This window comes from Sturnus vulgaris, chromosome 16 (assembly GCF_052056855.1).
Source record: "Sturnus vulgaris isolate bStuVul1 chromosome 16, bStuVul1.hap1, whole genome shotgun sequence".
NCBI lineage: Eukaryota > Metazoa > Chordata > Aves > Passeriformes > Sturnidae > Sturnus > Sturnus vulgaris.
In genome coordinates this window covers 503357-514261 of record NC_142258.1, presented here as the reverse complement: position 1 = coordinate 514261, position 10905 = coordinate 503357, and positions in this window count along the sequence as shown.

Below are 10905 nucleotides of genomic sequence, written 5' to 3'. Positions count from 1 at the left end.
CTGGTGACAGAGCAGGTTGACAGAGCAGGGTGGCAGTGCAGGGTGACAGTGCAGGGTGGCAGTGCAGGGTGGCAGTGCAGGGTGACAGAGCAGGGTGACAGTGCAGGGTGGCAGTGCAGGGTGGCAGTGCAGGGTGGCAGTGCAGGGTGACAGAGCAGGGTGACAGTGCAGGGTGGCAGTGCAGGGTAACAGTGCCTGGTGACAGTGCAGGGTGACAGAGCAGGGTGGCAGTGCAGGGTGGCAGTGCAGGGTGGCAGTGCAGGGTGACAGAGCAGGGTGACAGTGCAGGGTGGCAGTGCAGGGTGACAGAGCAGGGTGACAGAGCAGGGCGGCAGAGCAGGGTGGCAGTGCAGGGTGGCAGTGCAGGGTGACAGTGCAGGTGGCAGAGCAGGGTGGCAGTGCAGGTGGCAGTGCAGGTGGCAGTGCCTGCCCAGGTGCTGCCCAGCCTGTGGGAATGCTGTGTGCACACGGATAGAGCTGGAATGCTGCCCCAGCCCCAGCCAACACTAGATGGACCAAGCAGCACACTCAGCAGCCGCCTCGGGCACAGCTCACAGCGCTCAGGTTCAACCTCACCCGGAGCCTGAGACAAATTTTCTTACAAGGAAGAAGCATTAGAGCACATCCAGCTCTCAGAGGCACAGGAGAGGAGCTGAAGCAGCAGCTCCTTTCCCAGGACCAGGAATGCTGTCCAGGGCTGCTGCCTGCTGGAGGAGGGACACCAGATTGGTTCCTTCCACCAAATTCCTTTGTCTGACAGATATTATCAGTACAGCCCCCCCCCCCACTCCCCCGGTCTGGTGAGGGATGCTGCATACTTGGCATTCATTTTGTGAGTAAATAGAACATTTTGTGCTGCTATTTTAAGGTTAGAATCTGTGTTACCAAATCTTAACATCCCGAGGCAGGATTTCAAAAAGAACCTGGGGCAACCACTCAGAACATTTGTCAGATTTAAGCTGCAGGAGAGCACGGTTAAAGATTAATGCTGGGAACAGGCCCCATCCAGGGAGGAAGAGTGCTGGAATAACGCAGCAATCGTTCCCTAAGGAGCAGCACCCGGCAGGCCAGGAATGAGAGTGACACAGCACTGCTGCAGGTGAGCAGGGAAGGCAGCAAAGGTGAGCACGGGCCCTGGCCAGTGAAAGGAGGTGGGTTCTTCATACCTTTCAAAAATAAAAAATACTGATTCCTTGATGTGCTGGCTGTTTGACAACAGTATAAACCCAAGAGATTGTGAAGTCTCTATGACACAAAGAGAGACGATGGTTTTCACTGCATGCCCATTGCCTGTGATGTTACATGTGGGTGATCCTGTGTGGGACAGGATTTTGGAAAGAACAAACCCCAGCTGCTGCCTCTAAGGTCTAAGGGCAGGCTCTACTCCTATAGAGAAAGATTTTGTTCTCCAAGGAACTCGAGTCCTGGCACTTGCAGCCCTGGACTCCATCCCATCCTTGAGCACCTTGTGCCACTGAGGTTCCTCCTGATTGCCCGGGGCTGGTTTGCTCACAGAGGGAGCAGATCTTGCGCCAGAGCCTGCCTGCGTTTGGGCAGGTACAAGGAAAGGGAGCAGTGACCTGGGCCTCTGCTGTGGGAGGACAGGAGCCCGAGGGCCACCCTGGCCCAGCCCTGCAGGGTGAGCTCAGCCCCTGGCAAGGTCAGCCTTGGCTTTACAGAACCAAATCCTCAGAGCTCGTCTAAATCCGGGGAGCACAGTGAGGCAGACGAGGAAATATTTTCTGCCTTTTAAGAAATCCAATAAAAGATTTAGATTAGATTGCAAACTCCTGCCTGGCTGGTGCTGGCCAGCTGTGTGCCCTCAGCTGTCCCTGCTGCCACCAAGCACTGGCTCCTGCCACAGGGGGACCCCATTTGTGTTCTGGTCTCTGTGGGTCACTCATCAACCTGACAGAGCTGGGAGAAATCATTCCTTTCCATATGGGATAAAAGAAATGGCATGAAGCTAAAGCTGCATTTGGATGCCCCTGGATGACTTTTTTGCAATGTATATTGTCATTTTAGGAGCTTTCTTCTCACCTTTATTCCCAGAGTGTTTCTGAACAGGTTTCTCCCTCAATGGGAGCTGCCCAAGCCCTGTTATGGGGGCTCCTCCCTGGCACAGCTCTCAGAGCTCGGGGGCTGGAGCTGCTCAGGGCAGGCTTGGTGCCAGGCTTGGTGCCAGGCTTGGTGCCAGGCTTGGTGCCAGCCTAGAGTGGGTCCTGTTCTGCCCCATCAGGGCTGCACCTGAGCAGAGAGGTGACAAACGAGGGATGTAAAGACCCGCTGTCCATCCGGCACAGACAACTCCGAGGGGAGGGCAGAACAGTGATGGGGCAGGGGCTGAGCAAGGGGCACAGGAGGTGCCACCCCCTCGAGGGACACAGCCCTGAACCCTTGGCAGGTGGCTCTGGGGACACCCGTGCCCTGCTCTGGTCACAGCAGGGACATCTGAGCCGTGTGGGACATGACACATGGGACATGTTTGGGACACGAGGCCCCGTGGTGCCCAGGGTGCCATGGCCCCGTCCTGGCAGCACCTGCATCCCTGTGATGACCAAAGCCACCCCAAGAGGAACTGCTCCTGCTTCCAGCGGGGTTTCTCCGTGCTGTGGACGTGTCCTCCCTGTCTCCAGCAGCTGAGTCCAGCCCTGCCTCATCCCAGCATCATCCTGGCTGAAACTCCTCCACCTCACAGTGACATCAGACTCCCACATTACGAAATGATGGTGTTGACTCTGTTGAATCTCCTCTGGGGTTTTCCTAGGGCAATTGCCACTTGAAGGAAATAAAGTCATGAGCAAAACTTGGCCCACTCCTGGAAGCTGCAGGGTTGGACACGGGCTGCAAAACCACCCTGACACAGCCGGCCCGATGCCACTGTGATTGCTCAGCACTTTCTCTCCTGGGAAACCAGTCACTCCTCCCTGATCACCGGCGGCTCATCTGCCACCTGCCCCGAGCCCCGAGGGAAGAGCTCAGTTTTCCTAAACGAGCCATCGATACTCTCTAGTGGTAGTTTTGCAAATTAGAGGAATTTCTTTTATTACCTCCCAAGTTTACAGGTTGGCCCTTTGGAAAGGGGAGCAGCAAGGTGCCAGGGAGCAAGGAAAGCTCAAGGCGGGGCAGAGCTCCCAGCAGATGCTCTGTGCTGCTGGTGGAGAGCAGGGACACTGCCAGGGCTCACAGTGCCAGGGCTCACAGTGGCCAAGGCTCACAGTGCCAGGGCTCACAGTGCCAGGGCTCATAGTGGCCAGGGCTCACAGTGGCCAAGGCTCACAGTGGCCAGGGCTCACAGTGCCAGGGCTCACAGTGCCAGGGCTCACGGTGGCAGGGCACAGAGTGGCCAGGGCTCACAGTGCCAGGGCTCACAGTGGCCAAGGCTCACAGTGCCAGGGCTCACAGTGCCAGGGCTCACAGTGGCAGGGCACAGAGTGGCCAGGGCTCACAGTGCCAGGGCTCACAGTGCCAGCTCCAACCCACGCAGGCGCCTGCAGGTCTCCAGCCCAAGGGGCAGGCCAGCAGCACTCCAGGAGTATTTACAGTCTGGGAGCTGAGATAGTGCTCACCTGACTGTGCTGGGTGTTGGGCACTCTGCCCCCACTCCCTGCCTAACCCTCAGCTCCCCTCTGCCCTGCAGCCAGGTTGGCAGAGCTGGGGCTGCTCACCTGGAGAGGAGAAGGGTCCAGGGACAGCTCAGAGCCCTTCCAGGACCTGAAGGGAGAGCTGGAGAGGGACTTTGGACAAGGGCTGGACTGACAGGACAAGGGGAATGGCTTCCACTGCCAGAGGACAGGGCTGGATGGGAAATTGGGAATAAATCCTTTCCTGGGAGGGTGGGCAGGCCCTGGCACAGGTGCCCAGGGCAGCTGTGGCTGTCCCTGGATCCCTGGAGGTGTCCAGAGCCAGGCTGGACACTGGGGCTGGAGCAGCCCGGGACAGTGGGAGGTGTCCCTGCCCAGAGCAGGGGGTGAAATGAGATGAACTGGAAAGTCCCTTCCAACCAAACCAGTCCATGATCCGGTGGTGGCCACGGTCCCTCTCTCATAGGACAATCACAAGCCGTGCTCCTCACGAGCCTGTAAGGTCACATTGCTGAGGTCACTCTGCTCCTTGGGCAAGGAAGGACAGGAATCCTGGGCAGTGAGAGCAGCAAAGCCCCAGCAGCAGCAGCAGCTCCATCCCCTGGGATGCTGCGAGCACACTCTGCCTCACCAGGACACCACCCTGGGGGAGATGGCACATTTGCAACACCAAACCAAACACTGAGCTCCTCCAGGAACAGGCAGCCTGCTCCCACTCTCTTTTATCAGGGAGATTAAAGGAAACCCCTGTGTAAATAAAGGTTAAATCCGAATTGCTACCCCTGGCAGCACAGCAGGGACATCCCAAACACCTGCCCAGCACGAAAACCTGGCTGCTGCTGCAGAGCCAGGCAGAGATGGGCTGAGCCCAGGTGTGTTCCAGTGTCACACACCATGAGCAGTGTCACACACACCATGAGCAGTGTCACACACACCATGAGCAGTGTCACACACCTGAGCAGTGTCACACACCTGAGCAGTATCACACACCTGAGCAGTGTCACAGACACCATGACCAGTGTCACACACCCAGCAGTGTCACACACCCAGCAGTGTCACACACCTGAGCAGTGTCACACACCTGAGCAGTGTCACACACACCCAGCAGTGTCACACACCATGTCCAGCCGGTCCCTTCGCCCCAGTCGCTGCCGGGGGATGCCCGGGGGATGCCCGGGGGATGCCCCAGCGCTGCCCTCCCTCGGCAGGGTGTCGGGTCCGAAGGGACCGGCCAGCCCCGACCCCGCACACCCCTCCCGGTGCCCCGGCCCCGGTCCCCCCGTACCTGCCCGTGCAGCGCTCCCCGCCGAGACCGAGACCGGCACCGGCACCGGCACCGCCCCCGGGCCCGCCCCGGCTCGGCTGAGCCCGCCCCGATCCCTGCCCCCGATCCCTGCCCTCCCTCCCTGCCTCGGAATATCGCTTGGATTTGCTCCGAACGCGTCCCAGGGAATCGCACCCGATTCCGCTGCCCCCGCTCCCGTCACGGCAAGATCGCCCAACACAGCCTGGGATAGCGGCACAAACCTCACAGAAACAGAGAACAGAGAACAGAGAATCACAGAATTAGAGAATCAGAGAATCACGGAATCACAAAATCACAGAATCATGGAATCATGGAATCACAGAATCAGAGAATCACAGAGTCACAAAACCACAGAATCAAAGAATCACAGAACCACAGACTCACAGACTCAGAGAGTCACAGAGTCACGGAATCACCAAATCACAGAATCACAGAATCCTTTCGTTTGGAAGGGACCTTAGAAACACAGAATCCTGGCATGGTTCGGGTTGGAAGGGACCCTAAAACTCACCCAGATCCAAGCCCTGCCCTGGACAGGGACACCTCCCTCTGTCCCAGGTGCTCCAAACCCCAATGTCCAGCCTGGCCTTGGGCACTCCAGGGATCCAGGGGCAGCCACAGCTGCTCTGGGCACTCTGTTCTCTGGGCAAGAGATGGATATTCAAACAGAAGGGGCAGAGCTCTGCCTCAGTGGCACCAATGGACTGATCTGGAACTTGATGATCTCTTTCCAGAAGAAATGAGCACAGTTTCCATAAAATGACAGAATTAACTAAATGTGGAAGCAGCTTTTCTGTTTTTGGGGGCTGGTAGGCAGCAGCTCAGAGGGGCTCAGCTGTCTGTCAGGATTTTCACAGTGATTAGCTTTGTGATTTCATGACTTAATCTCACTATTATGTGTCTTGCACACTGACTCCTGTTGGTCCCATAATTAATCCCTCGGGGGGCTGGAGAGAGGTGCCCCCCCATTTTGTGCATTCTCCTAGCCCGGGGCCAGCCCAGTGTGTGCCATGGGCTGGGATCCCTCAGCCCAGCACCGCTGTACAAACACGTTTGGAGGTAAAATCTTGAGCATCTCGAGCGATGTGGGAGACGTCAGCTCCTCACAACAGAACAGTAAACATATACAAACCTCCTTGGAACCATCAATCACTGCTGAGGGCAGAGCATTGTACACAGGAGTGATTGCCTCTTGCTAGGAGAGGTAATGACAGATTCTTGTTCAATCAGGACTTGGTCAGATTTTCCCAAATGTCCCCATGTTCTGCTATTTGGGAACAAAAGGGATTTTTATTTTTAACTGGCACAAGTGTACCTCGTGTCGTGATGTCAGGAGTGGAATGTGGGATTGTGTTTGAGAAGTATCTCCGAGGGAAGCTGGAATGAACAGGTTGGATGGACCAGGACCTGCCGGGTTGCTGTGTCCTGTCCCAGGAATTGTCCTGCCATGGCCCTGCTTCCCCAGAGAACAATGTCTGTTACCAGCCCTGGCAGCCCCAGCACTGGAAATAGAGAAGGGTGGCTTTGGTGCCAGGTTTTGGAACATCAGCTGTGCAGCCAGCAAAGCCAAATGACCTTGAGCTGCCTTGACTTTCCATCATCTCTTAATTGTTTATGAGAAAGTTTATTCATAAGCAAAAACCTCCTGCTGAAAATACAGCTGAAACGCCACGGGAAGCTCCCCTGCATCCCAGGCATTGTGTTCCCAGTGGTGTGTTGTGCTGGCATGATGCACTGCTGACAGCAGCTAAACACAGCTGGGACACCAGATCCATGGGGAAAATCAGCCCTGAAAGTCACTCCATCTGCCCATCCACCCTGTCTCAAAAATATCAACTGCTCCTCAATTTGCCTGATGGAAGGAGAATGTTTTGATGGTGGCTGTGGCTGCAGTGGGTACAAAGGCAGCTGGAATTTTGCAGGATGCTGTTAGGTGTGGGTGTGCAGATGAAGAAGAGCAGAGCTGCTAGTTCCTATCAGTTCCCACCAGTCCCCATGGGTCCCTGTCACCATCACCCACCCAGCTCTGGTGCAGGCACTGTGGGTCTGCACAGGAGGGGCTGATCCTGATCCTGATCCTGTTCCTGTCCCTGTCCCTGCTCCTGTCCCTTCCCTGTCCCCTCTCCTTTCCCTGTCCCTGTCCCTTCCCTGTCCCTGCCGAGGGAGCCGGGCAGCCGCTGTCAGCTCAGGCTCACGCAGTGCAGTAATTGCAGGGTTCAGGTTTATCGTGTGCCCTTCCAGAGACACGCTGTCACTGCATGGAGCCGAGTCATTTTGTTGTGAGCAGTAAAATCGCAGCGCAGTGACAGTGAGCATCTCACAACCACCCTGTGCTGGAGCCGCTGTGTAAAACCTGTAAACTGCTCTGTGTTTGCGTTACAAAGATCAGGCAGTAAAACCCAGACTGGTTTTGTTTTACAAGCTCAGAAGAGCGGAGGGAAGGGGCCCCGCTGGCTCCTGCTGGCCTGGCACAGCTCGGGGGGCCAGTGGCCACATGAGGGGTCACCCCGTGCCAGGGTTGGGCACTGGGCAGTGGCACCACCGCGTGTGGCTGTGCCAGCCAAGCTGTGGCTACGGCGAGGGAGGGATGGGCAAACTCCACTGGTGCCCAGCTTCCTCAGCCCCAGCGTGGTGACACTGGGCACTGGGTCCCAGCTCACCTGTGGATGACACTGGGCAGGTTCAGTGATGATTTGTCACTGGTGGGGTTTCCCCTGACCAGCTCTGTAACTAATTGTGACACAGAATTAGTTGCACTCATTTGCCTTTTCCGCTGTAGAAGTTTACTGTAAAAACATCCCTCGTGCTGTGACTCCAGCATCCTGGGATGTGGCAGCTCAGGTGGAGCCTCTGGATGCCCTCAGGATGCCCTGGTACCCCGGGGAGTGCCAGTGTGGCTCCAGCAGCATGCAGCAATGTAAAGGTGCCCTGGGCTGGTGCTTTATGGTCCCCTCCCATGTCCTGGGGCAAATGTGAACTATTTTGTGACTGATGACATTTTATAACAAGACCAGAGCTGATTTATAACATGACCAGGAGTGATTACTCCTGTGTACCCAGGGGAACAGCTTGTACTGTTCAGGATTCATTATGTAAACTTGGGTGAGAAGGTCTTTAAGCCCAGAGGACGGTGCTGCAGTGAGAGGCGTTGTGACAACAGGGTGATTCACCGGGCTGCAGCCAGCTCCCACCTCCGCTCTGCTCTGGGTCATCACATCCCACAGGCCTGCCGTGTGCTCTGCTGCAGGTGGATAAATACAGGGAACATGTTTTTAATCTCTGAAAACACATTTGGACAAAGCACACGAGTGGCAGGGAGAGATGTGACCCCGTATCCCATACCCGGTGCTGGATGGGACCTGGCTCAGTTGCTCAGGGCTTTGTGATTTGGGTTTTTGTCACTCTGCCCCAGTGTCCCCTCCTGTGCTTTGGGAACATTGCTGATGGCCAGGCTGCCAGGGTCACAGTGCCACCAGGGTCACAGTGCCACCAGGGTCACAGTGCCACCATGGCCCTGGGGGGCTGGCAGGGCTGGCACCCCCACATGCCCAGCAGTGAGGGGGGTCTGGTTCCAGCAGGGTCCAGCTCCCACCCAGCTCCTTCTGGGGGGGAAACTGAGGTTGACCCGCGAGGCTGGGAGGGACAAGGCAGTGCAGGAGAGTTACAGGAAAGTGCTGAGGCTTGGGTGAGGATTCCAGGGGACAGAGAGGCAGGAGCAGGCTGTGCACAGCCCTGGGGCCAGGTGTGTTTCCCTGTTCACACCTCAGGCTGCGTTACAGGCAGGCATGGCTGCAGGTCAGCAGCCCGGGCCCACAGCTGCCTGTGTGGGGCTGGAGGGGACAGCTCTGGGACAAGGACAGGGGGGACTGCAGAGCCCCTGCCCTCCAGCAGCACTGCCCCAGGGCCAGGGCACCCTGAGGGCACCCTGCTCCGGAGAGGGGTGACCAGCAGTGCCATGAGGGCAGGGCAGGCTCAGCTCTGCCCAGGGCTGCAGGGGCACAGCAGCTTCAGCCCAGCTGGGATGGGATGGGATGGGATAATGGGATGGGATGGGATGGGGTGGGATGGGATGGGATGGGATGGGATGATATGATGGGATGGGATGGGATGGGATGGGATGGGATGGGATGGGATGGGATGCTTGCCTGGCAATGCCCAGGGGTTTCTGTTCCCCCTGCTCACCTGGGCACTGCTCTCACTCAGCCTGGCTCCAGCTGAGCCCAGTGCCAGGTGTGCCAGGGGGTGTGGGCAGCTGCTGAGGGCACGTCCTGGCCCGTCCTGCTCTTGGGGAGCTGCTGGGATTAGTGCTGGGCCCTGTCCTGGCTTGTCACTGTGCAGGGACCTGCTGCTCCCGTGGGTCAAGCCCTGACTCACTGCCTGCAACCACTCCATGGCTCCCCTGCCAGCCTGGCCTTGGCTGGGGATGCTCCAGCTGCTGGAAAATGCTCCAAAGTGCCGAGCACAGCTGGGCTGGTGGGGATGGCTCAGGCCGGGCTGTCCCCCCAGGACTGCCCAGCTCTGGTGCTGGCTCACCCTGCCCTGGAGGGGAAGGGGTAAAACTGAACCATCCACACTGCCCAGACAAAAGTGTTTGGCCTCCCCAGAGCTGGGATTGAGCACAAAAGGCTCAGAGCCTGGATGGATTTTCCATTTCCATAGGCATGTGCTGGAGATGCCTTTCCCATTCACATTAATGAACCTTTTAACTCCCAAACCTGTTTGTGGACCACTGCATATCACCCAGATGTTTCCTCTCTGCAAGGGGCCTGGGCATTTTTTAACCCTGTCGGTGCTGACTGGCTACATGTGCTGGCAGCAGCTCTGGGCAGCTGCCCCTTCCTTCCACCCTGGGAGAGGCTGGGGTCACCCTCCAGGCTGACACGGGCACACTCCTGCCACCCAGAAAATCTCTGTGCAGCTGGGTTTTCCTCCTCCTCACACACTTTTCCCCCACAGCTCCTCCATCACCTCTGGCTCTCTCCCCTCTGTGGAGGAGCAGAGCAGAGCAGAGCCAGGTTCTCCTGCTGTGCCTCCTCTCCTCGAAGATCCAGTCCCAATGTGCCAGGGCCAGTCCCAGTATGCCAGGGCCAGTCCCGCTGTGCCCACAGCCTTTCCCCTGAGTCAGCAGCACCTGCTGCAGGTTTGTTTCAACACCTCTGCCCAGCCTGTTCCTTGCCAAGGCAGTGCCTGCCGTGCTGCCCCCACCTTCGCTGTGTTTTTGGGTGCTGCAGCTGCTCCCTGCAGTGCCACAGGGCTGGAGCTGTGGCTCTGTGGCTCTGGGGTCATTGGCATCCCTGCCCAGGAGCTGGGCACTGTGGCTGCAGCTGTATCCCAGGGACAGGGCTGTTGTGAGTGAGGGGCTCCTGCTCTGAGCCCTGCCCGGGGCTGGCTGGGCTCCCATCACCTGCCAAGACTCTCCTGGGAGCCCCTGTCCCCATGGGGGGAGACCAGGGTGGCTTCCCTGGAGCCAGTGCAGTGAGACAGAGGCTGGTGCTGAGCCCTGGATTTTACAGCCTGTTGTTCCCATAAAGCCCGGGCTGAGTGTCCCAGACACTTTGGGTTTATGATGTTTAGCATGTGCCAGTCCCGATTCCCAGACTGTCCCCGGTGGTTTTCTGTGTTTGAGATGACTCAGGTGACTCAGCACAGTTCAGTGTTTAACTCAGGATGAAGTAAAGCATTTCTGTAGCTCCGTGGCCCTCTGCCTTCCGAGGATTATTCATACATGGGGAAAAGGTGTTGCACCTGACCCAAGAGTAACTGCAAACAGCACCTGCCCAACACCTGTGCTTTCCAAAGAATTTAAAGCAAGTGTTCTCCCAAAAAAGCACCTGTCAGGACACATATCCTGGGTTTGCAGTGGGAGAGCCCTGATATTTCTGCTGCTGGACCACTACAGGTTAGCAGCCTTGCTCTCCATCAGAGGATATTCCCCTTGTTGGAACTGCAGCTCTTGGTGTAAAGTCTGACCAGTCCCTACACCTGCCTTCATACAGGCTTGGCACCACTCTGTTT